Source organism: Ambystoma mexicanum, chromosome 7q (assembly GCF_040938575.1).
Source record: "Ambystoma mexicanum isolate Mex_15411 chromosome 7q, UKY_AmexF1_1, whole genome shotgun sequence".
Lineage (NCBI taxonomy): Eukaryota > Metazoa > Chordata > Amphibia > Caudata > Ambystomatidae > Ambystoma > Ambystoma mexicanum.
The window spans coordinates 813,085,273-813,106,361 of NC_090941.1; the positions used below are offsets into that span (position 1 = coordinate 813,085,273).

The window sequence follows — 21,089 nt, forward strand, 5'->3', positions numbered from 1 at the left end:
CGTGGGACGCAATGTGCTTGGGGAAGGCCAAAGGGGCACTGGGCCATTGCATTCAGACTCTTTGGGCTTCATCACGAGTTGGGTGGTATTCTGAATGGAATACGGCCCTGCTTTATTTTATTTTTATTTTTTTACATTTGTAGAGCGCACTACAGCCCTAAGGCATTGAGGCGCTTTTACATGAAAGTGTACGTAGGTAGGATTACAATTGAGACATGCGGTTACTTGCTTTATTTGCTTTAGTCGCCACCTGACCGACGGTCTTACCGCCGGAACATGAGTTGGGCACTAACTGTTACTCCCCATTTCCCATTGCGTCCATTGAACACAATGGGGAATTTTCAGCACAATTACCACGCAGTAATACCGGCAGTTCTGAGCTTGGGTAAACACGCCAGACTCGAGATTGGGTGGAGGGGTAAATGCGGTGGTAACAAGGTTACCACCACATTTCAGGGCTATGGCCCATCTCGTGATGAGTCCCTTTGCATGTTATGCAAAGCGCACATTTTTAGCACAAAGGCACGTTACAAGACGGTAAACGTTTTGGCAATCCGTCACAATGTCTCTATTGCCCACACAATGTAGAGTCAGCCAGATCCCTTTATTGGTGCTGTTGAACTATTTTACTCTGCAGCAGGCCAACTTCCTGTGCTACAACTTTCTGTTGCTTATGACATGGCTGGCATTAATTGCAGGTGCCGTAGTTCAGGCAACATTTTCTGTTGCAGTTAGCGGCTAAAACAATACAAGCGTGTCTGAATGCAAGACTCCACGCAGTCACAACTGGGAGCAGCCTGCCAGTTCTTGCAAAGCAGGTATTCTTGTTGCGTTTGCTTAATTACTCTTCACCAGTCATCACTGGCATAACTGTGACAAACGACACCATAAGAACATACAAAAGGCTGCCATTGGCAAATAGCAGTCTGGCACCAAGAAACCGTCCTGGTTTGCATGCAGTATATCATATCTCCGAAAGATGACCTGGGACAGGGTTAGATAGAAGGGGCCAGCTGGTGACAAGATCCATAGTGGTTTAGGGGGGTGGGAGAGGCAATACGACACACATCATGATTGCCCACACCCTTTTAACATGACTAGAAACAATTGTGTACAGGCGTGTTATAAATGACTTATCATATCATATCATATCATGATGGGCTTCAGCCCACAGACTGCGGGATCGTGCTCCTCATGCCAACAGATCTTGCAGTAATGCCCAGTCTGCTGGTCCATCTTCAATTCCCCATAGTGCCTACGATATCCCATCTATGGACCTTCACGGCTTCCTTTTCCCATGGAACTACCAGGGAATACCAGTTTTATACGTTTCTGATTAGTCTTACTATCCCAGGCAAATGTTTCTCATTAATGCCAAATCACCACTGCAAACGTGTTAGGATGCTTCAGTTTTCTGTTTTTTTTTTTTAAAACGTTCGGGAGAAATGTCATCAGAAAGGGTTGTTACTTATGGCATCACAGCAAACAGTGCACACATGTTATAGACAGTATTACAAACTCAAACGCAAGTAAGCAAAAGACCTGCCTTGCCACCATGTTCCAGAGCCACGCATTGTGTAAAACTTTGGCAGCAACAAAGTGGGCTGCAGCGTCAGCAGTATTTCGAACTTGCAGGACTGTTCCCTGCACTGAATTTATCAAAAGCAAAAGAGATCCTGAGAAGCCCGGCTTCAGGTGTACACCGGGGAACACTTTGTGTTTCATTACTTCCCCTTAATCTGGGGATGTGAACGCTCCAGCACATTTGCAATTCATGGTGTTCTCCGAGCACGCAGATCTGAGAGAAACTAGTTACACGGTGTGCTGCTGTGTATGCTGTGGAAACTAAGCACTGTGTCCTGTAGGCTTCCAGCGTTGCCTCTTTGATAAAGGACTTGGTAATGTATCGCAGCCCTGTACAGAAGAGAGGCCGCATTACAACTAGCATAGTAGTTAGTAGGCGCTTGCCAAAGTTCACCTTCTCCAAGGTAGTCACCCCCTTCTCGTCAAAATGTCAGATACAGTACTTGGCTGCAGCTAAATACTGTTACGGCTATCAACCAGAAAGGTAATTGCTGACTTTGTAATGCGGTGGTGGGGCGAGCCCACATTTCTTTAGTTTATTTAAACACTGGCATTTTACACATTTAACTCAAATAGTTGCTTGTTGAACACTTGCCATGTTGTGGCTCAAGAGCTTTAGTTGTGTCTAATGTGTTGCTCCATCCCATGGTGCCTCTCTACTTTATGACACATCTTCCTCTCCACATGGGGTTGTGGCATAGACATGTGCACATTTAATACTTGCTAACCATGCACAATTAACTATGATCTCTTATTTTTTTTTTCACTTAGAAAAGTTATTCCACCATTTACACATTTAAAGTGGGAAGAAATAGTACTGAAAACCTTTCGATGTTGTTTTCTAGTAGCAGTGACAGAACCTGCATTTTAGCTGGTGCCTAGTCCTTACACTAGCTTGATAGGTAATTGCACTGATACACGGGATGCCCTCTCTCATAATCCGAACATTTCTTTATAACCATACTTGATACTTTTGCACTCATCATCATATTCAAAATAGGGAAGCTGCAGATACAGACAAAGGAAGAATAGTATTTTCTTGAACTTTGGCTATACTTGCACATGATCATCGAGCGGTAGCTGTAACCACTCAGGTATAGTAGCAGGAATGCCAACAGAGTGAGTAGTAGCTGTAACCACTTATGTATAGTAGCTGGGAGTCCCACTGAGTGAGTAGTAGTCTTAACCACTGACTGTTGTAGTAGGGACTCCCACTGAGTGAGTAGTAGCCTTAACCACTACATTTATTAGCAGGAATGCCAACAGAGTAAGTAGTAGCTGTAACCACTTCAGTATAGTATTATAACCACTAAACGTAGTACAATGGACTACCATTGAGTTAGTAGTAGATAGAACCACTTAATATAGTACCCAGGACTCATATGGAGTGAGTAATAGATGTAACCCCTTAGTATAGTACCCGGGATTCCCAGCAAGTGGGTAATGACTATAACCATTTAGTATAGTACCCAGGATTCCCACTGAGTGAGTAGTGGTTGTAACCACTTAGTATAGTACCCGGGATTCCCACAGTATAGTACTGTGGACTCCAATCAAGCGAGTAGTGCTGTTACCATGAACATATCTGACATGGGACGCCCATCGAGTGAGAAGTGACTATAACCACTTAAGTATAGTATCAGTTACTCCCACCAAGTGACTAGTAGCTGTAACCACTCCGTATAGTACCAGTGTTTACCACCAAGTGGGTAGTGGCTGTAACCACTTAAGTAGAGTACCCTGGACTCCCACCATGTGAGTAGTGGCTGTAACAATTTAAGTATAGTAAATGGGACTCCCATCGAGTGTACCAGCTGTCCAGGCAACCCTAAGTAGCGTAGAGTATGAAATGCTACTAACAACTCTAATAAAATGAGCTCTGTGGGATGTCTGTAATCATGGGCAATTAAACAGGAACTCCATATGGCTTGCAGTACAGATTAAGACTGGCGTTTTGAGAAAAGCAGATTGCTTTTGGTACAAATACTTTATTAACATACTGAGTTATTTCAGAAATGTGTGAGGTGCCACACATTGCAGAGGGCATCCGGGCAGCTACCAAGAAGGCCATGGAAGCAGAGTGCATCAGGGAGAAGCTTGGATCAACAGCCGTGTTTTCAGCAACCTTACCATTTGTACGTGGCTTGAAGGATCATGATGGGCTGTGGGTAGAATGTTGTAGAAAATGGATCTTCCTTTGCACAATTGATTCACTCCCATTTGATGTGTGGAGGGTTCAGAAGGATAATCGTGACGGTTGACAAGGAACGTTGGAGCATTTCATACTCACATTTATGATTTTTATTTAATATTTCAATTTAATGTGCATTCCCTTTGAACTAAAACAAATCAATATTTTTAGAACGGGGCCTCTTCAGTCTATGTTAGAGGTCATTCTCTCAGTCTTCTGTAGTAATTTGAGATGTGATAGTATGGAGGAATTGGTGAATTTAAATAGGGCACTGCACTAATCAAGTTTGTGAAAGGTCAATGCCTGAGTAATTGTGCGCTTGTCAGAATAAGAGAAGTACTACTTGATGTTTCTCAGGTTTTTCAAAGTGAGATATCCTGAAGAAAGTGTTTCTTTAATTTGGGTTACAAAAGATAGGGATAATTAGTCCTACCTCACAAATACAGGACAAAGAGCTTTGTCTAACTCTCAAGAAGTGTTTTAATCTTTTACAGCAGGCATTCCAAATTAGACTTCACCAGGCTTTTATCTTCTTGTGGTATGATCCCAGATTCTTGAATTTGTCAGATTCTGCCTTCATTGACCAGCCCTCTCTTGGGTGACAGACAAATAAGTCATCCATAGCTTCTGACTCTCCTCTGCACCAATACCGCACAGGTGAGAGACATTACTCATTGAGGCAGTCGCTCTGCCCTTATCCCTCACAGGCACAGCAAGGTTTGGGGATAATGTGAGCTGAAGATGCCAAAAGCATTCAAATGTTCTAACAATAACTGGGCGTGCACTAGACATGAAGAAAATATGCATTGCACATCAATAACACGTACAATAGTTAATATATGTGTTTAGAAATGAAGAAAATGAACATGACCAATGTAGAAGGTGAATGTAACATGAACGATACGCGAATATAGCTCGCTAACATAGAAACAAGAGTGTAGTAAAGTAGCCATTTAACATGGAAGCCACCGTATGTATCTGAATGAGCAAATGCCTCAAAGCCTCATGAAAATTCAGAAAGTTTGAATCCACATAAATAAATATCCGTACAGAGCTCAGACAGTAGCTGGCAATTAGTGTCAATGTTAAAGTGAAATAAGCGAGAAGTGGAACGGTGAAACAAAGGCAGAAGATAGCATTTCCCAAGATGCAAGAAGTATACTTTCAGAATATATAAAGTTTTAGAAGAGCACAAACAACTTTTGATGGTCAGGTGTAGTACATCAGTAAACCAACATAATCCATGAAGAATAATTTAAGAGTGTCCCCAGTGGCAACAGAAAATGTGACACACACATTAATATGAGCTTAAAACTCAATAAATAGGTGGTAAATCTATTCCAAACATGGTCCCATTGCTCATGACCTATATTTAGGGAATGCTGCCCATTCGTTAGAAGCAAACACAGATAGTACAAAAGTATTGCATGACCTGAGAATGAGGGATGATAACTTTTATTTGAAGAAAGAATGTCCGATGGGCCTCTCTCCCACTACTCTATGTCTGGATCCTAGTCTGATGAGCTGGCAAGTGTCCATGGTTGGTAAACAATGTATCAACCTATCATAATCCTAAGAGACATGACCCCCCATCAAGTAGTAAGCAAACTAATACCTTGCCGTGAAGATGATGTTGTTTAACATTTATCAGTATAGTGGTGCTTCCAGGGGAGCCCTCAGATATTTGTAACCCAATAAACCGTTTAACTGTTTAGCTTGTTTGGAATCTATATGTAGTCAAACCCATTAACATATCTCCATTCCACCTAGGTTTTGTGAATTGAGATTAACTTATGATGTCATTGATGATGAGTTTGCAGTGCTTAAGCAGTTGATTTTTTATAAGTATGTCGAGAGCAACAAGACTTGAATGCTTGAATGCTGTCCCAGCTTTGTTTCGATGAGAATAAAGGTGGGTTTTGGCATACACTTTGTCTACTTCATCAATGCATGTCGTTTGGATGGACTCTGTTTCCTCTTGGTTTACCTGGGACTTTTGGTACACTTTAACACCTCTAGATGACACCTGAAGCAATTCCTCATTATGAGCAGTATCTCTTATTTTGATTGTTTGATCTTAAAATCTGAGATCTATATCATGGAGTGCTATATCATGGAGAATACTTGAGTTTGACAAGGACCTTATTCCAATACTCATACTCAATATGGACCTGTCAGTCCCTCAAGGCTGCATACTTTCCATTACCCTCTTTAACATCTACATAAGCCATGTTAGACATTTCCTTCAGACAGCAGGTTCCAGTTTCACATCCACACAAGCGACAGCATATGATTCCAGTAACTATATCAGTGCTATATCATGGATAATACAGCAGGGTAAATTGTGTCTATTTTAAATGGAAGCACCAACATATGTCATATTATGGGGTATTTATATAATGGCCTTTACCATTGGTATGATTTCAAAGAGTTGTGGGTTGAATGCCCTCGGGGAGCATAGTCCAGGTCAGTGGAGAGAGTAGGGTACTACATAGTGCTTGGGTGCACTTAGTATGTGTGCAGACAGGGCAGGTTGAGTGTTGTGTAGCTGCATTCTAGTGCTAGGTGTGGTGCTGTAGGCGTGTGAGATCAGTAGTATGTGTCCAGCAAGGCAAGTAGACCTGGGTGGCTGCATTCTGGTGGTGCTGGGGCTGGTGCTGGGGCTTATGAATGGGATTCTGTGTGCAGCTAGGCTGGTTTTTCGTGGGGTATAGCTACGTTCTAAAGACTGTTGATGTGTTTATGGAGGTGTGTAAGCATGTGTGCAGCTCGACCGAACTATTTGAGGGGTATAGCTGCATGTTATTGTTTTTTAGTGCAGAGGAGAACATTTGCATATTAGGTATGTTTGAGTGTCTGGGCATAATAGAGGGAGTCCCTGTTCCTGATAGCCTTCCAGTGCTTGCTGGGGTGACCGTATCTCCCTTTTGAGATTCAGGGTTTTAGTTTGAGTGATTGAGATTGATCATCCCTGTGTCTTGTTGCAATTGCTTAATGGAAGACACCTTCTCAGAGTCTAGTTACATCCAGTTCAGTTCTATTCGTCCTGCGACTATATCCTAGAAATTATGACTGGAACTCGGTGAACCCAAAAGGTCCAGCATCAGCATCTATGGCCATCCCTGTGTCATGTTGAGTCTGTAATTGCTTGCTGGAGACACCATCGGAGTGTGCAGATGCATCCAGTTCTGTTATATCGGACATACAAGTATATTTGAGATGTGATGAATGGTACTCATTGAACCCAAAGGTTCAGCATCCAGCCAAGCCTTGTTGTTGGTGCTGTGTCTGACAGCATTATGTGCAGCAGATGTTCTGTGCTCGTGGTCCGATGTCTGGTTTAATTAATTGATAGGCTTCTCTGGCTTTCAGTTTATCATGTTCTTTCTCTTTTTATTAGCATAAGGTGACAAAACATCAATGTTCCTTGCCGGTGCTTGCCTTGCCACATTCTTTGCCTGGCTAAAGAGTGCATACCCTTGAAGGGAGAATGGAGAGAGTCCATTCTAGCACTAGAGCATAAGTGCTGCTGGCTACATTTTCCTGGTCGCAGGTGTTTGTTTACAGTGGGTGGTCGGGTATTCTCGGCCTAGTTTATGGATTGAAATTGTGAAATTATGAAGTTACATATGACCCAGCCAGCTATCGCTCCATCTCAAACACGCCTTTCACCGGGAAACCTTTGAAAAAAAATGTATGTCATCAACTCAGGGTCTTTATCGAAACAAACCAACTCCTGAAAGAGGCACAGAACAGCAAATATATATTCTAAGGCTTTTTGTAAATTGTGCGAAATTTCAAGGGATTCGAATTTTAAGATTTGGTACAGCTACATTGATAGTGTAATGAGCATGTCGTTCTGTATATATGTACTCCATTTCACAGGTACTGGTCATCTGAGCCAAATCCAGTTTGTGTGGTGTAAAATGATGTCGAAATTTGATGGACGATAGCTTTTGATTCATGGCTGATTTAGAGCGCAGATATTCCTCCTGGTCGTGGGAACCATGCCACGCTATGTGCGCCTATATCCCATGTACACGAGCCATTTTACAAAGTAAAAATGTTGTTTCATCTTACATTTAACACATTTTCATTTCTGAAAATGACATTGAAATATGTCTTTGTGTTCGACAGAATCACCAGATTCGGAATAATCTAGATACATAGGAAGATGTCTAATTGTTTTAAAAACATTATTTTGGAAACACATCTGAAAGTTTTATAACAGTTCAAATTGATTAGCGTACAAAAAAGTATGCCTTAATGTAGATCTAGTCTTTTTGTAGTATATCATTATGAATGCAAACAGTCCTTCGCATTGAGACTATATATGTTTTTAGTAATCTGATACTTTTTTTTTTGCATAATGGGAAGAGTTGAGCATTAAATCATTAGAATTGGATTAGCATCGCCTACTTTACTTAATCATTCCTTTGACTGCAGGGATGTATTTCCCTTTCAATGGAGATTAATAACCAGTTCAATTAAGCTTCCTTCGGTGAGGTGTATCAAACTTCGGGATACACTGAGAAGGATTAAAATCAAATTATTAGGTCCAGAAGATGCACGTTCTCCTCTGCGGCAGACACAAAGCAACCTGATTTTCAATTGCAGATGGTGCCTGTAGGGGGTTGCCCTAAAACAGGTGGAAAGCGGGTGCAGACGTGTTTGTGTGCATGATGCAGACTGCATGATGCAAGATGCTATCGTTTTCAATATGAACAAGATCATCTCCAAGCACATGTTCCCCAGGCACGCAATGCCCATTCTCGTGGGCCTTCTGGACTCTGCATCAAGGCCCAGGAAAAGATCTTCATTTCACTGCTAACACGACTGATTGATCACGGTCAATTTCACAAGCTTCTGAAGACCTATCTGTTTTGATGGTTGGGCGTCCCCTGACTGTTTCACCTTCTTGTCTGTTTTCTAGCACCTAGATGTCTTTTGGCCTTAGCTCATGCTCTCTACGAATCCTTTACCCTATCATACCATACCATACTGCCACCAAGAGTGTGCGTGGTACAGGTTGTGGTGCTAGGATTTGGCTATGAGTGGTATGTAAATAAACCTCATGATACTGCAGAAAGGACATGAAAGTGAAGTCGATCCTCCAGTACTTGAAGGTGACTCCATTTAGTGGTCATGTGGGGGATGATGGAATTTGAGTACCACTAATTGTGATGCCATTTGTGGCATGGAATTGGATGGTTTTCGCTAACTGACTGGTATTTGCTGTGAGCTCCACAGGGACTATATCCAAGAGAAATTGGCAGTATTATAATATTTGACGCGTCATATGTGTAACAAAGCCGCCTCCACACGTTTGGCCAAAATGAGAACCACTCAATGTTTTTGACTGCAGGAAACAGGTTTTAGTGGGACGGGTCCTGTGGGTAGGGCCGTCTGCCAGCCTTGCAATACCCTCAGCCCCACGGGATGGAAATAAAAAGGTGTTTCTATTTCTAGAGAAGAAATGGAGAAATATTTCAAGTGCTGGTGCATATTTGATATTTTCAGCGCAAAGGAGACCATTTGTGGTAGATTTCCTGTTTCTGCACATATTTATAGGATAGTTAGGAATGCTAGCTCTGCGACTAGAACACGTTCCTTTTTCTTTTTCCATTCAAGCAGGGTTCATGCAGTGTTTTTTAATGTATGCATTTCTAGTGTGTGCATTCTTTTAATGCTGGTGGTCTGCAGCAGCCACCACCAATAATGACTCACAGAGGTGCTAACAAGAAAAGGGGACAGTGTCATATTCATCGAGGGTAGTGGGGGAGAGGGGGCTTGGTTGTGCCATGGTGACCGGAAAATGTCCATGTGTCACTAATCTTGTACAAGGGTGACCTGAGTATATTCTCAGATCACTTCCAGGCACGTAAATCATGTATGCACACAGCATGATCTTCCTTGGTGGTAATTTTCTTTGTGTGTCTTTGCAACAAACTCTCCTCGGTCTCAAGGTAATCATGTGTTTCTGCTGAACATTGTGGTTAAGGACATCTGCACGGAACAGTGCACAGAAATGTGCACATGACACAAGCATCCTTTATCACCAGTGGCCAGATTTGCAGTTACACAGCACTTCAGAAAATACACGGTTAATTTGCCTAATATTGGAGATAAAAACATAAGCACTTCTATACATACCATGATGTAATGACATGCTTCAGACACGTGTGTCACTCTGAGCTAAATGGTTAGAATGTGTAAGTACTTTAAAGCCCTACTTTCTGGACGAACTGTATCCTTGGTAACGTATAGGGCTAGCCTGGGATGTAGACGCCTACGACCTGGGCAGTGACACTGCCAAATAATGAGTAAGGCATACAACACAGACAGTATGTGCTTGGCAACCAGGGTGCAGTATGGTAGTCTCATGCTGGCTGCCAGGCATTCCTCATTATGTTAGAACCACATGACCGCTTCTGCAACCCCTCACTGTCAGAGCTTGCAGCAGTGAACGCCAGCGCTGGCATTCCTATAAGGAATGGGCAAGTTCCCCGTGCAGATGACGGACACAGAATCCCTACAACATGCCTCATTCCCGGACATATGCCGGGGGACGCACATATCACTGACAGAGTACAGACCGGGGTGACATGAATGGTGCACTCTAGGGGTGCACTTTGGCATGAGTGGGGGCCTGGAGAACCTTTTGAAAGCATTGGGAGCCACTGTCAGAGGTGTGAGGGAGGCCACCACTCACTGATGGTGCAGTATTCAGGAGATTGAGCCTGCTCTCACATCAGAGGACACCTGTTATAATGGGGAAGTCAGGTAGAAGTCTGCATCTCAAGCCAGGGTTAGTCCACAACACCAGCTTGTACACTCACCTGCCTTGTTTTACATGATAGTGGCCCATATGGTTCCTTTTCATCGTTTTCCTATTTGTTAATTATACACAATTCACAAGAGTACTATGTTATTGACAATTACGAACATTAAAACATACAAATGTGAATATTATCCCTCTTAAGTCTACTTATTATAAGTTTACTGGGATATTTAGACAGTGCTTTCGCTCTGTAAGAGGATTCAATTCAGCACTACAGCTAAGTCGACGCCTAGTCTAGAATACTGAATGAAAACCCTTATTGATATACCTTTATGTCCAGTTCATGCGTTCTGGATGACTACCCCTATATAATACCCCTCTCTTGGAATCCCCCTGACCCCACTGAGCCAAGAAGTAGTTCTGTTTTGCAAGTTAAAAGATTTATTTGATAATTTAAACAATAGATATATATATCACACTGTATAATAAATTAATAATTGAATATCACACTTAATCTGATATGATAAAGATTAACAACGGAGAATCTGGCACTAGCACACTTCTTTATAATCACTAAGGAGTTGACATGAAATGGATAAGGTAGCACACTGTTAAATAGGTACAGAAGTATAATGTGGTAGAGAATGCTTTATAGGGTTCAAGGAAATGCAAGGTTGAATGAATGAAATGCAGTATAGAAAATACTCAATATGATTTCAACAAAACAATGTAATCACTTTTCTCTGGCAATCCACCCCCCCCTTTTATGCAGTGCAAGGAAATGGGAGGAAAGCACACAGTTCTCAGAAATGCAATCAATGTAATTCAGTTCAATCCCCCCCAAGCACGCTTAAAGAAAACAGATAGGAGTTTTGAAAACACAGGCAAAATGCTTTTATATGTGCTGGCAATGGAGTGAAAATATGTTAAAATGCTTTTAATTCCCTGTAGAGGTTCAGGGTGAGTGGTATCTAGTTAATATTAGCTCAGGCTCACTCTATCAGTGATGCAGGGATAGTTTTTATGAGGCAAACGATTTTTTTTAGAGGAAAGCAAAAGCAGCTATCTTTTTGCAAGTGGAGAAATTTTCAAATCGCGGCAAAATTCGCGGATGCCTTTGGTGCGATTACAGAGGAACTACAAGGACTATCACTATCGTTTTGGGGTCCTAGGAAAGCCTAGGATCTCAGCTTCCAGATGGAAGTTACTGCAAGTCTCTAGCACAAACGGTCACGGAGATATGAGCGATTAAATAAAGGTCATTTTTCAGATTTGAAATTTTAAAGCTCAAAAAGACAAGTGCAGCTTGCAACTAGAAAATGACAGGTGACAGCTATGCAAATGACCGGTGACCGTTAGGAGACAGTTCTACTTAGATTAAGCTAGATTGAATTATATTATTTTAACTAGGAGATTGGTTCTGCACAGTTTTCTAGGTACTCACACTATATTCTTGAGTGAAATGGGCCTCGCCATGGATCTGGTCAGGTTTTAGACGGGACTCTGATCTCTGCACTTCACAGTGATCTGGATCTGCTCTCTCTCTGGATTCTGAAGATTGAGGGATTTAAAGTCTGGATCTTTCTGCACAGCTTTCTCTGGAGATTGATGGAGGTAAAGTATGGATTTTCCCGGTAGAGCTTCCAGCTGCAAATGGATTTGAAGGTCCCTATCTGTCCTGTCTGTCTGCTTTTATGTGTTTAGAATGTGGGTTTGTTCTTGCATCACTGACCCTACCTCTCTCTCAGCTTCTAATTGGTCAAACTTCCATTTCTCACTTGATTGGGGGAGCTAAGTTGTGTCAGAGTGATGTCATTTTATGGCTTGCAGAGAGGACACTCCCCAGTCAAATTGCACACATTCTATTTTTGATAACAAAAGACATATTTGCACAGGTAAACATTGGTTTAAAATTACATGCACACATCACATATCACAGGAGATATACCCTGTCCAAACTTTGCTCTTCCTGGGGGCTTGCATTCAGAAATGGCACATATTTCACTTTTTAACTGATTTTGCAATTCCGGACATTGACCCAAATTTACACACATGTGCGCAAGGAGTATGGACATTAGTTGATGAAGTGTCAGATTTTTCACATGCACACATTTTGAGTAATATCCTCTTTTCCGCTAAAACCCCCCTGAACATGCCACCGGTTCTAAAAACCTCTTAAAATGTGGGCAGAAAAATCACAAGAATTATGGTGTCATTTATACAATTTTCACATGTCCGCTCTATGAGTTATTCATCTTTTTCTAAAACCATATTCTGGCTATAGAGGTGTGTCTTTTCAGGTCACATGGTACAGAAACCAGTCTTTCCAGTTTCTGCCAAGCTCAGAGACCCTGCCACTCCCAGCTTCTGCCAAGAGGAAGCTGTTTTACGACATCTGCAATAAAACATTTGCCTGAGTCAGGACAGGGCTTTGTTCAATTTCCTGCAGAGCCCAGGTAATTCAATCAGGGAAGTGTCATATCCCTTTTGGTGTGAGCAGCAAAAGGGCAGCTAGGCCTGGGAACACAGCTGTGACTCAAGTTTCACTCCTGATGGGGGTAGTTGCCAGGCAGAATTCAGTTCCTTAAGCCAAGTTTCAGATAAAATGTCACTTTTTGTTTCCCAGTTTAAGTCAAGACAATTTTTTTACATATGCAGCTAGAATGCTGATTCTAAGTTCAAAACTATGACATTTAAACAATTGCAACCTATGTGACACTCAAAGTAGGTCACTCATTTCTCTTAAACCTTGAGATTTTTAATGTCTTTCAGTCCAAATTTACTTAAACTGCTGAAATCCCCAGCTCAGCCAGTCTTGTTATAAACCTTCAAGTCACTTCAGAATATAACTTTACATTGGATCGACCTCTCAGTAAGTCTTTCTTTGGCCTGTTTTGGGTTCATTTATTCAGTTTTCTACAAAAAAGTAAAATCTGGTGGTTTTAAAACGCCGGCTTTTGGATAGTGGTGAGTACTGGTACTGCACCCCTTTTTGGGATTTAAGAAAATGAATTCTCCACAGTTATGGGTTTGCTTTTGGCAATCAGCATTGCCATTCCCAATGGTTTCAGACTACTGTGTGGGTAGTCCAATGGTGGTTTTAGGCAGTGTCCTTCTGTGCCCATAACATCGGCAAAAATGAGTGGCAGCCTATTCTTCATGCATTTCCCTGTGCATTTTCTGGGAAGCTCTGGCCATCATGATGTTTTCCATGTCAGTACTGCACAGTTTTGAGGTATGGCTCGGATGCATGGGTAAATACATCCCACAAGCCCCCCTCTTGCGATGGCCATTCTATTTCACGAATGGGACTCAAAAGACCTGGGATGTTTCCTCATCTTCTTCCAATAGATGGCACAGTTCAGCATCTTTTCCTCCATCCGGTACTGATCGATCGGTTCTCCTCGCCGGTCCTGATGGGAAGATTGGGCGGTACCCTAGGCCCGTTGCGTCTCTGCTCGCGGTCTCCGGATCGTCCTCCTTGGTCATTCTCCATGGTTTCATCTCTCCTAGGATGATAAAGCAAAAGCGGCAATACCTACTCATAGACGTTTTTCCACCACTGTTGAGATAGTGGGGCAGCATATGCATTTCATCATAACAAAACATTACATTCCTATTTTGAAAAAAAAAACAGTATAACTAAGAGACAGTTTCATGCAAATCACAATATTTTAGAGACTAGATGTGGTATGTTTTATGGTTGGAACTGAATTAGTCTGAGACAGTACCCACTAGGATTCCAGAGGATTCCTCCAGTTGTTGCAAAGTGTGCCTGGGATGGCAACATTTCAACTGGTTTATGTGGACCCACTTGTCTTCCCCCGCTGCCAAAGGACCTTTGGGGATGTGGATTTTGTAGGCCACAGGGGAGATCTTGTCGATGATCTCAAAGGGTCCCTTCCATGTAGGCAAAAATTTGCGCTGCTTTACCTGGTTTCTTTGGAAGTTGTATAGATAGACCCGGTCTCCCACCTGATATTCCTTCCTGGAAGTTTTCAGGTCATAGTGGGTTTTCATGCTATCAGCTGATCTTTCTAGATTCCGCTGAGCGTAAGCAAAAGCATGTTGGAGGTGTTTCCTTAAATTCTCCACATACTCATGAGTAGTGGAGGCATTTATCAGTGTCTGCTCTTGGGTCCTATAGAGCAAATGCTGCGGAAGCACCATCTTGCGTCCAGTCATCAACTCAAATGGTGACATTTTGGTTGCAGATGAAGGGGTAGATCTGATGGCCATTAGGACCAGAGGTAATCGGATATCCCAACTTGGCCCAGAATCTGCCACAAACTTCTTTAATATGCTCACAATGGTTCGGTTATATCTCTCTACTGCCCCAGAAGAAGCTGGCCTGTAAGCAATATGCAACTTCCTTTTGACCCCCAGTATCTCCCACATCTTTGTCATTACTTCACTGGTGAAGTGGCTACCCCTGTCTGACTCAATCCTTTGAGGTAGACCAAAACAGGAAAAGATGTGGTTAATCATCAAGGCAGCTGCCGTTTCTGCCTTGCAGTTTGGGGCTGGGAGACATTCCACCCACTTGGTGAACAAGCATGTGACAGTCAACATGTACTTATTCCCCCTAGCAGAGCGAATCACGGGGCCTACAAAGTCGATTTGTAAATCTGACCATGGCAGTGTCATCCCCCGCTTTTGGAGAGGCGCGCGGTGCGTGAGGGATGATGGCTGAAATTGTGCACACACGAGACACCCCTTCAAGTATTGGTCGAGGTCCTGCCCCATGTGTGGCCAGTATGCAACCTCTCTTAAGATTTCCAGTGTTGTGTGAAACCCCCTATGACCGGCGGTGGCCGCATCATGGGCGTGACTTAACATCAGGCTTCGGAATGAGGTAGGAACCACCCACTGATCGTGGCCAGCTTTGGATTTCCTTACCAGCAAACCGTCTTGGATTCGGAACATTTTTGGACATTTCATCAACACTCTTAGGTCCTCTTTCCCAATGTAATCGGTATCCGTCAGGGGAAAGTTCTCAGGGTCCTCAAGGTGCTGGTAAAATTTACCAATTATTGGATCCCCCTTCTGAGCTGTAATCAAATCAGCATCAGGGGTCTCCTTACTCCATTGTGCAATTGAAAGGTCGTCGTGAGCATTTGTCTGGGACCTAGTGATAGCAGTGACCTGGATTTCCCCCAACAGGGACTCAATCTCAATTAGATCCCCTTGGATGGCCCCGGTTTTGGCCAGCTGATCAGCTAAGTCATTTCCAGTTTTGTCTGGTCCCTCTACTTTGGAATGACCCTTGATCTTTTTCCAATAGATGGTCATCTCATTCGAGGTGACCAGATCATCAATGTTTTGGATCAACTTCCCATGTTTCAAGGGTTTGTTGTTAGCACATAACATGCCTCTGGTTTTCCAATTGACCAGGTGCTCCACGAACCCGTTCCGTACATAATCCGAATCTGTGATTATGACCAGTTCGTGGAGTTGATGCTGGACAGCAGTGAGGATGGCCTGATGCACAGTCATCAATTCTGCCACCTGACTACTTCGGGGACCAATTTTGTATCCAGCGGAGGGTTCTGGGAACTCATTCACCCATGCATTCCCTACGCCGGCCACCAGTTCTTTCTCCCCGTTGTTGTCAACATGGTAAGAGCATCCATCCACATAGACAGTGGGCATTCCCTCACACTTGTCCTCTTCCAAGACTTTGTGTGGGGAATTAAGGTATGCCTCCGTGTTGTCCTTTATTTTTAGACTCTCGTCCTCGAGACAGTTTTCTCTGGCACAATCATGCAAGTCAGCCAGACCTTGCGCGAGGTGACTCTTCTTGTTTTGGCCATATCTGACCTCCACAGGAAAGCCTTGCATTGACAGAATCCAGGAAGTAATTCGGGAATTACTCACATTTCCGGCCCGGATTCTGTCACTTTGGAGATATTGCAGAGGCTGGTGTGGAGTCTCCACTATGATGTGTTCCCCCTGGATAAATGGGCGGTAATTCTTCAATGCCCACACCGTCGCCAGGAGTGCCTTCTCACAATCGTTGAATTTTTCCTCCACAAAGGATAAAGTTTTGCTCGCATAGGAGATTACTTTATTGACCTTGTCATGCTTTTGGTATAATACTGCCGTCAAGCATGTATTAGAGAACCCTGTCTCCAGGAAGAACTCCTTGTTTCTGACGGGGTAAGCTAGGCAAGGCGCTTGTGAGAGGCTTCTTTTGAGTTGTTTTACCGCCTCGGCTTGTTCTGGACCCCATTCCCACTTGACCCCCCCCTTCAGGAGATGAATCAGGGGTCTGGTGATCTCTGCGTAGCCCTCAATGAACTTTCTGCTGTAATTAGTCAGTCCAAGGAGGCTCCTTAGTTCTCGCAGAGTTGTGGGGTCTTTCAGTTTCTGAAGTGCTTCCACTTTCTTTTCCTGGGGACAGAGACCCTGAGGAGTAATCTCATGCCCCAAGAAATTAACACGGGTTCTACACCACTGTGCTTTCTGAAAGGAAAGTTTTGCTCCGGCGGCCCTCAACTGGGTCAGAACATAACGGATCTCCGCTATGTGTTCCTCCACAGATGAACTTTTGATGAGGACATCATCTACATAAGCCAGGTTACCCCTCGCACCCAGGTCGGGCATGGCCTTATGTAGGAAAATGTTGAATTCATTGCCGGAGTTGAGGTATCCGAAAGGAGTCCGGGTCCTGTGTACTGCTGCCCCCCAAAGGTAAAAGCCAGTTTGTATTGGTCCTCCCTACTGACAGGCACGGTCCAGTATCCATTGGTCAGGTCTATTGCAGTGAATACCTGTGACCCCTGGATCTGGGCCAGCCCTTGGTCAATGTAGGGGAGAGGCCATCGGGAAGTATGGACCCGTTTGTTGAGCTCCTTGAGGTCGGCACAGAGTCTCCACTGGCCGTTTGGCTTCAATATTCCCAGCACCGGATTATTGAAGGTGCTGTGGACTGGACAAATTATTCCCCGGGACTCAAGGTTCTTAATTATTTCAGTAAGGGACTCCATTGATGCGAGAGGCAAGCGATATTGCTTCACAAACACTGGAGTCATGCCAGGGTCCGTGGGGATTGTTGTTGTGTGGATGTCGGTGCGACCACAGTCATATGAGTCTACCGCAAAGAGATCTTGGAAATCCAAGAAAACTTGTTTCAACTTTTGCTTTTGTTCCAGAGTCACACAGGCATCAGCTAGGTTGACTCTCTCTTCCACCATCTGCCTGAAGCCTGGAAAGACTTCTGGTTTGGCTATTTCAGCAGCCTCCTCCAGCTGGGTGGAGAAGTCCCTGGTCAGAGTGCTGATTTGGACTGGAGGCTTCAGGTGGGAAAGGCAGCCCTCATGGACCTGGAAAATCACCTCATCCCTCCTGAAGTCACAAGTCACATCTTCCTTACCATAGGGGCAGGAAGTGTACACCAGGAAGTTCCCCCCATGCCGGGTAAAAATCCTGTCTGGTGTTGTGTTGTCATCACTGTCACTGTCAAAGCAGTCCTTGGGGATTGGCCCTAACAGTTCATTTCCAAGATCAATGGAGAAATGTCGGTCATCAACCGCCATTCCAATAATGGTGCCTGCGGCTAGAGTAATACTCTTTAAGTCGCTGTTATCCACCTCTATTGGAATGGTGTCATGTTCTATGTTGACTAATGGTGTTGGGTTTACCCCTAACCCTTGCTGTTGGAGAGAAGCATTTAGATGTATGTAAGCATCAGGGTTTTTCAAATGTTGTCCTCTTTTAACTTTCACTTCCAGGGAGAATTGTCGGGTCCTTTCTGGGATGGTGACTTCCTCTTTAATCTGAATTTCAACTGCATAAGGTAGCAATTGAGCTGACCTAAATGCTTTTTCTGGATCATCAAAGCCCATGGGATTATCCGCTAATCGGGACCAAGCTTTGAAGTTTATTAGGTCCAAACTAATGGCAAAGCGATTGAGAATGTCACTGCCTAAGTAAAAGGCGGCAGGGACGTCTCGCACGACCCAACAATTGTGGACTATGCTCTTGTTGCCAATGGAGATTTTGAGCATACACCTGCTTGGCAGGAGATGTTTGGAATTAGGCGCTTCCAGGTCCATTTCCCATTTGTCTATCAGTTTGAAGGTGGGAATGGCTGGATCTTTTGGGAGTTGGCGGAACATGGCTTCGCTGATGAAGCTCTTACCGTTGTTCACACACACTCGAGCGAGAACAGAGTCCTTCCCATCATTTAATTGGACAGGGATGAACAACTGCTCTCCAATTTGCTGAATATCAGCCAGGCTCTGAGCTGATTTCACATCTTTCTGGACTATAGGAGTGGGAGTTTCTGATTGTGGATTAGTAAAGAATTTCAGAGTGTTTCCTTCCAGCGTGGAATACCACCTTAAACTGGAAGGAAGGTTGATTTTCAGAAACAGAGAGGACCCCCCATCACCAGTCTGTTGTCCTACTACTATTACTGTCACGTCTGGAATTTGGCTATTCTGGAAGTGAAATTCTACTTGGTCAGGTTTTTGTTCAACCATGTGGCAGGTGCCGTTTAAACTAACATGGTTGACACTCTGTTTTAATTTTATGGGTCGGCTAGTCTGGGTCCAGAGGACCTTGTTTACGCAATCTATTAGGGGTGACAACCTTCTCAGGAGGTCATTCCCTAGTAAACAAGGGGTGCCCTCTGGAGTCACAACTATGACCGGGTGTTTCAACTTGTGTCGCCCAATTTTAATGTCCAAGTCTGCCGTCCCCTCGACGCGAATTTCCTTCCCGTCAAAGTTCTGCAGTTGTCCAGGAAGAGAGGTGAGAGGAATTTGGTAATTCTCTCCCCTTCCTGCATTCAATTCGTCAAAGGCCCTTCTGGACAGAAGGGTGGCTTGAGATCCAGTGTCCACCAGTGCCAAAATTGTACCTTGCCCCTGTACTTGTACCGGGGCATAGTATCTTCCCTCCTTCTCCTCAAGGGGGCACAGATAATGCACATTTTTGGACAACTGGTGGGCTAACTTTCTGGTTTTGGACATCGCTAGCGAAGAGATTTGGGCAGAATTCTGTGGAGAGCCTTGGGAATCTGAAAGAAAAAGTTGGCAACTGGAGATCAGAGCCATTTTGGGTTCCCCTGGTTCCAGTTCTGGGCCGCCCCCCCCTTTTTGGAGGCAGTCCCCAGGATGGGTTTGAACCAGGGGATTTTCTTGCTGTTGGTTCTGGGATGAGATGGTGGGCGGCGGTAGCTCAGTCTCCACATCTCCCCAGTCTGGATTTGCATCCCTAGGGACCCATTTTTCTTTGGGAGGAGTTCCCCCCTCTCTGAAGGAGAAGATCCTTTTCCCAGGATCCTCTGAGGATCCCTCTCCCTCAAATTGGAAGACCTGTACCTCCTCCTCAAACTGAGTCTGTTTGGGTCTTTTGTTTCTCCTACCCCCCCTCTGCTCCTTAGGAGGCAAACTTTCAGGGGCAAGAGATTTTGTTTCCGGTTCCTGGGTTTCCAGGGGCTGTTTACAAGTGAGGAAGGAAGCTTCCTCCAAGGCTTTACACCCCCCTTCCCTTTGTGCCTCCTCCCTGGGAACCGGTGAGTTATCGGGGTGCTGCCCCCGTCATTGTTCTGGGGCACCAGGTCCAGAGTTGGGTGCGTTCTGCGCCGGCATGCCGGTCTGAGGGTTCTGCTGAGCCCTCAGTATGTGACCCAGATCCCGCGCCATGTTTTGAACCTGGCGCTCTAACTGGGAAACCCGCTCAGGCTGATACGGGGCCCTGTTTTCTCCCCTGGGCTGATCCCGGGAAGGGTAGCTGTCCTTCCTCTGGTAATACCCCGGGTTGGGAAGATTTGGGTACCCCTCCACCCTTGGCCTCCCCTCTCCCGGATTAGGTTGTCTGGGCTCAGGGAATTGGGGAAAGAAGGATGGATGATTTTGGGGTTGGAAATTGGGTGGATACCTGGGGAAAAAGTTCTGCCCAGGATTTGGAGAATTTCTGCCCTCCTGTGGGAAGTTGGGAGGGAAGTTCCCTGGGTTAGGTGCTTGGCTGGATCCCCCCCCTTGGGCTGGAGGAGTCCACACATAACCCAGGATGGGTCGATTTCCCTTGTAACGGGGACTTACATAGTCAGGAGAGCGAGGGACCCCATTGGGGGGACTACCTCTTTCACTCCCTGCCTGTGACTGGCCCGAAGACCTTCTGGGCCTAGCATTATTAGGTGCAGGTAGGTTTTTAGGCCCCCCCATCTCCAAATCCAAAACGGGGGTGACCTTTACCTCTGCCACCTTGGCAGCAGCAGGGGTGCTGTTGGCTTTGGGGTTTTTCTGGGCATTACTTTTGCTATCTATCGGTTTCTGCACCTCATAGATCCGGGTAGCCTGTTCAATGACCCAGTCTAAAGATCTTTTCTCGTGAAAATCCCTCACGAGCTGGGTCATGATATATTTGGGCAAGGCATGGAAAAACGTATTAATAAATTCTCTGCTATCCGTGCGCACCCTTCTTGTGGTCTGTGCAAAAGCACGCTTTAACTCCTGCACAAATTCTTGTGGGGCCTGATCCTCCCCACATTGCAAATTGTAGGCTGCCTTGCGAGCCTCTTGA

General features: G+C 44.4%; 1 protein-coding gene across 6 annotated transcripts in view; it reads right to left on the reverse strand.

Moving 5' to 3' along the window:
• The window catches only part of CNTN5 (contactin 5), a 3,106,629-nt gene that overhangs the window by 1,291,701 nt on the left and 1,793,839 nt on the right, over positions 1-21,089 (reverse strand). The window lies entirely within an intron of this gene.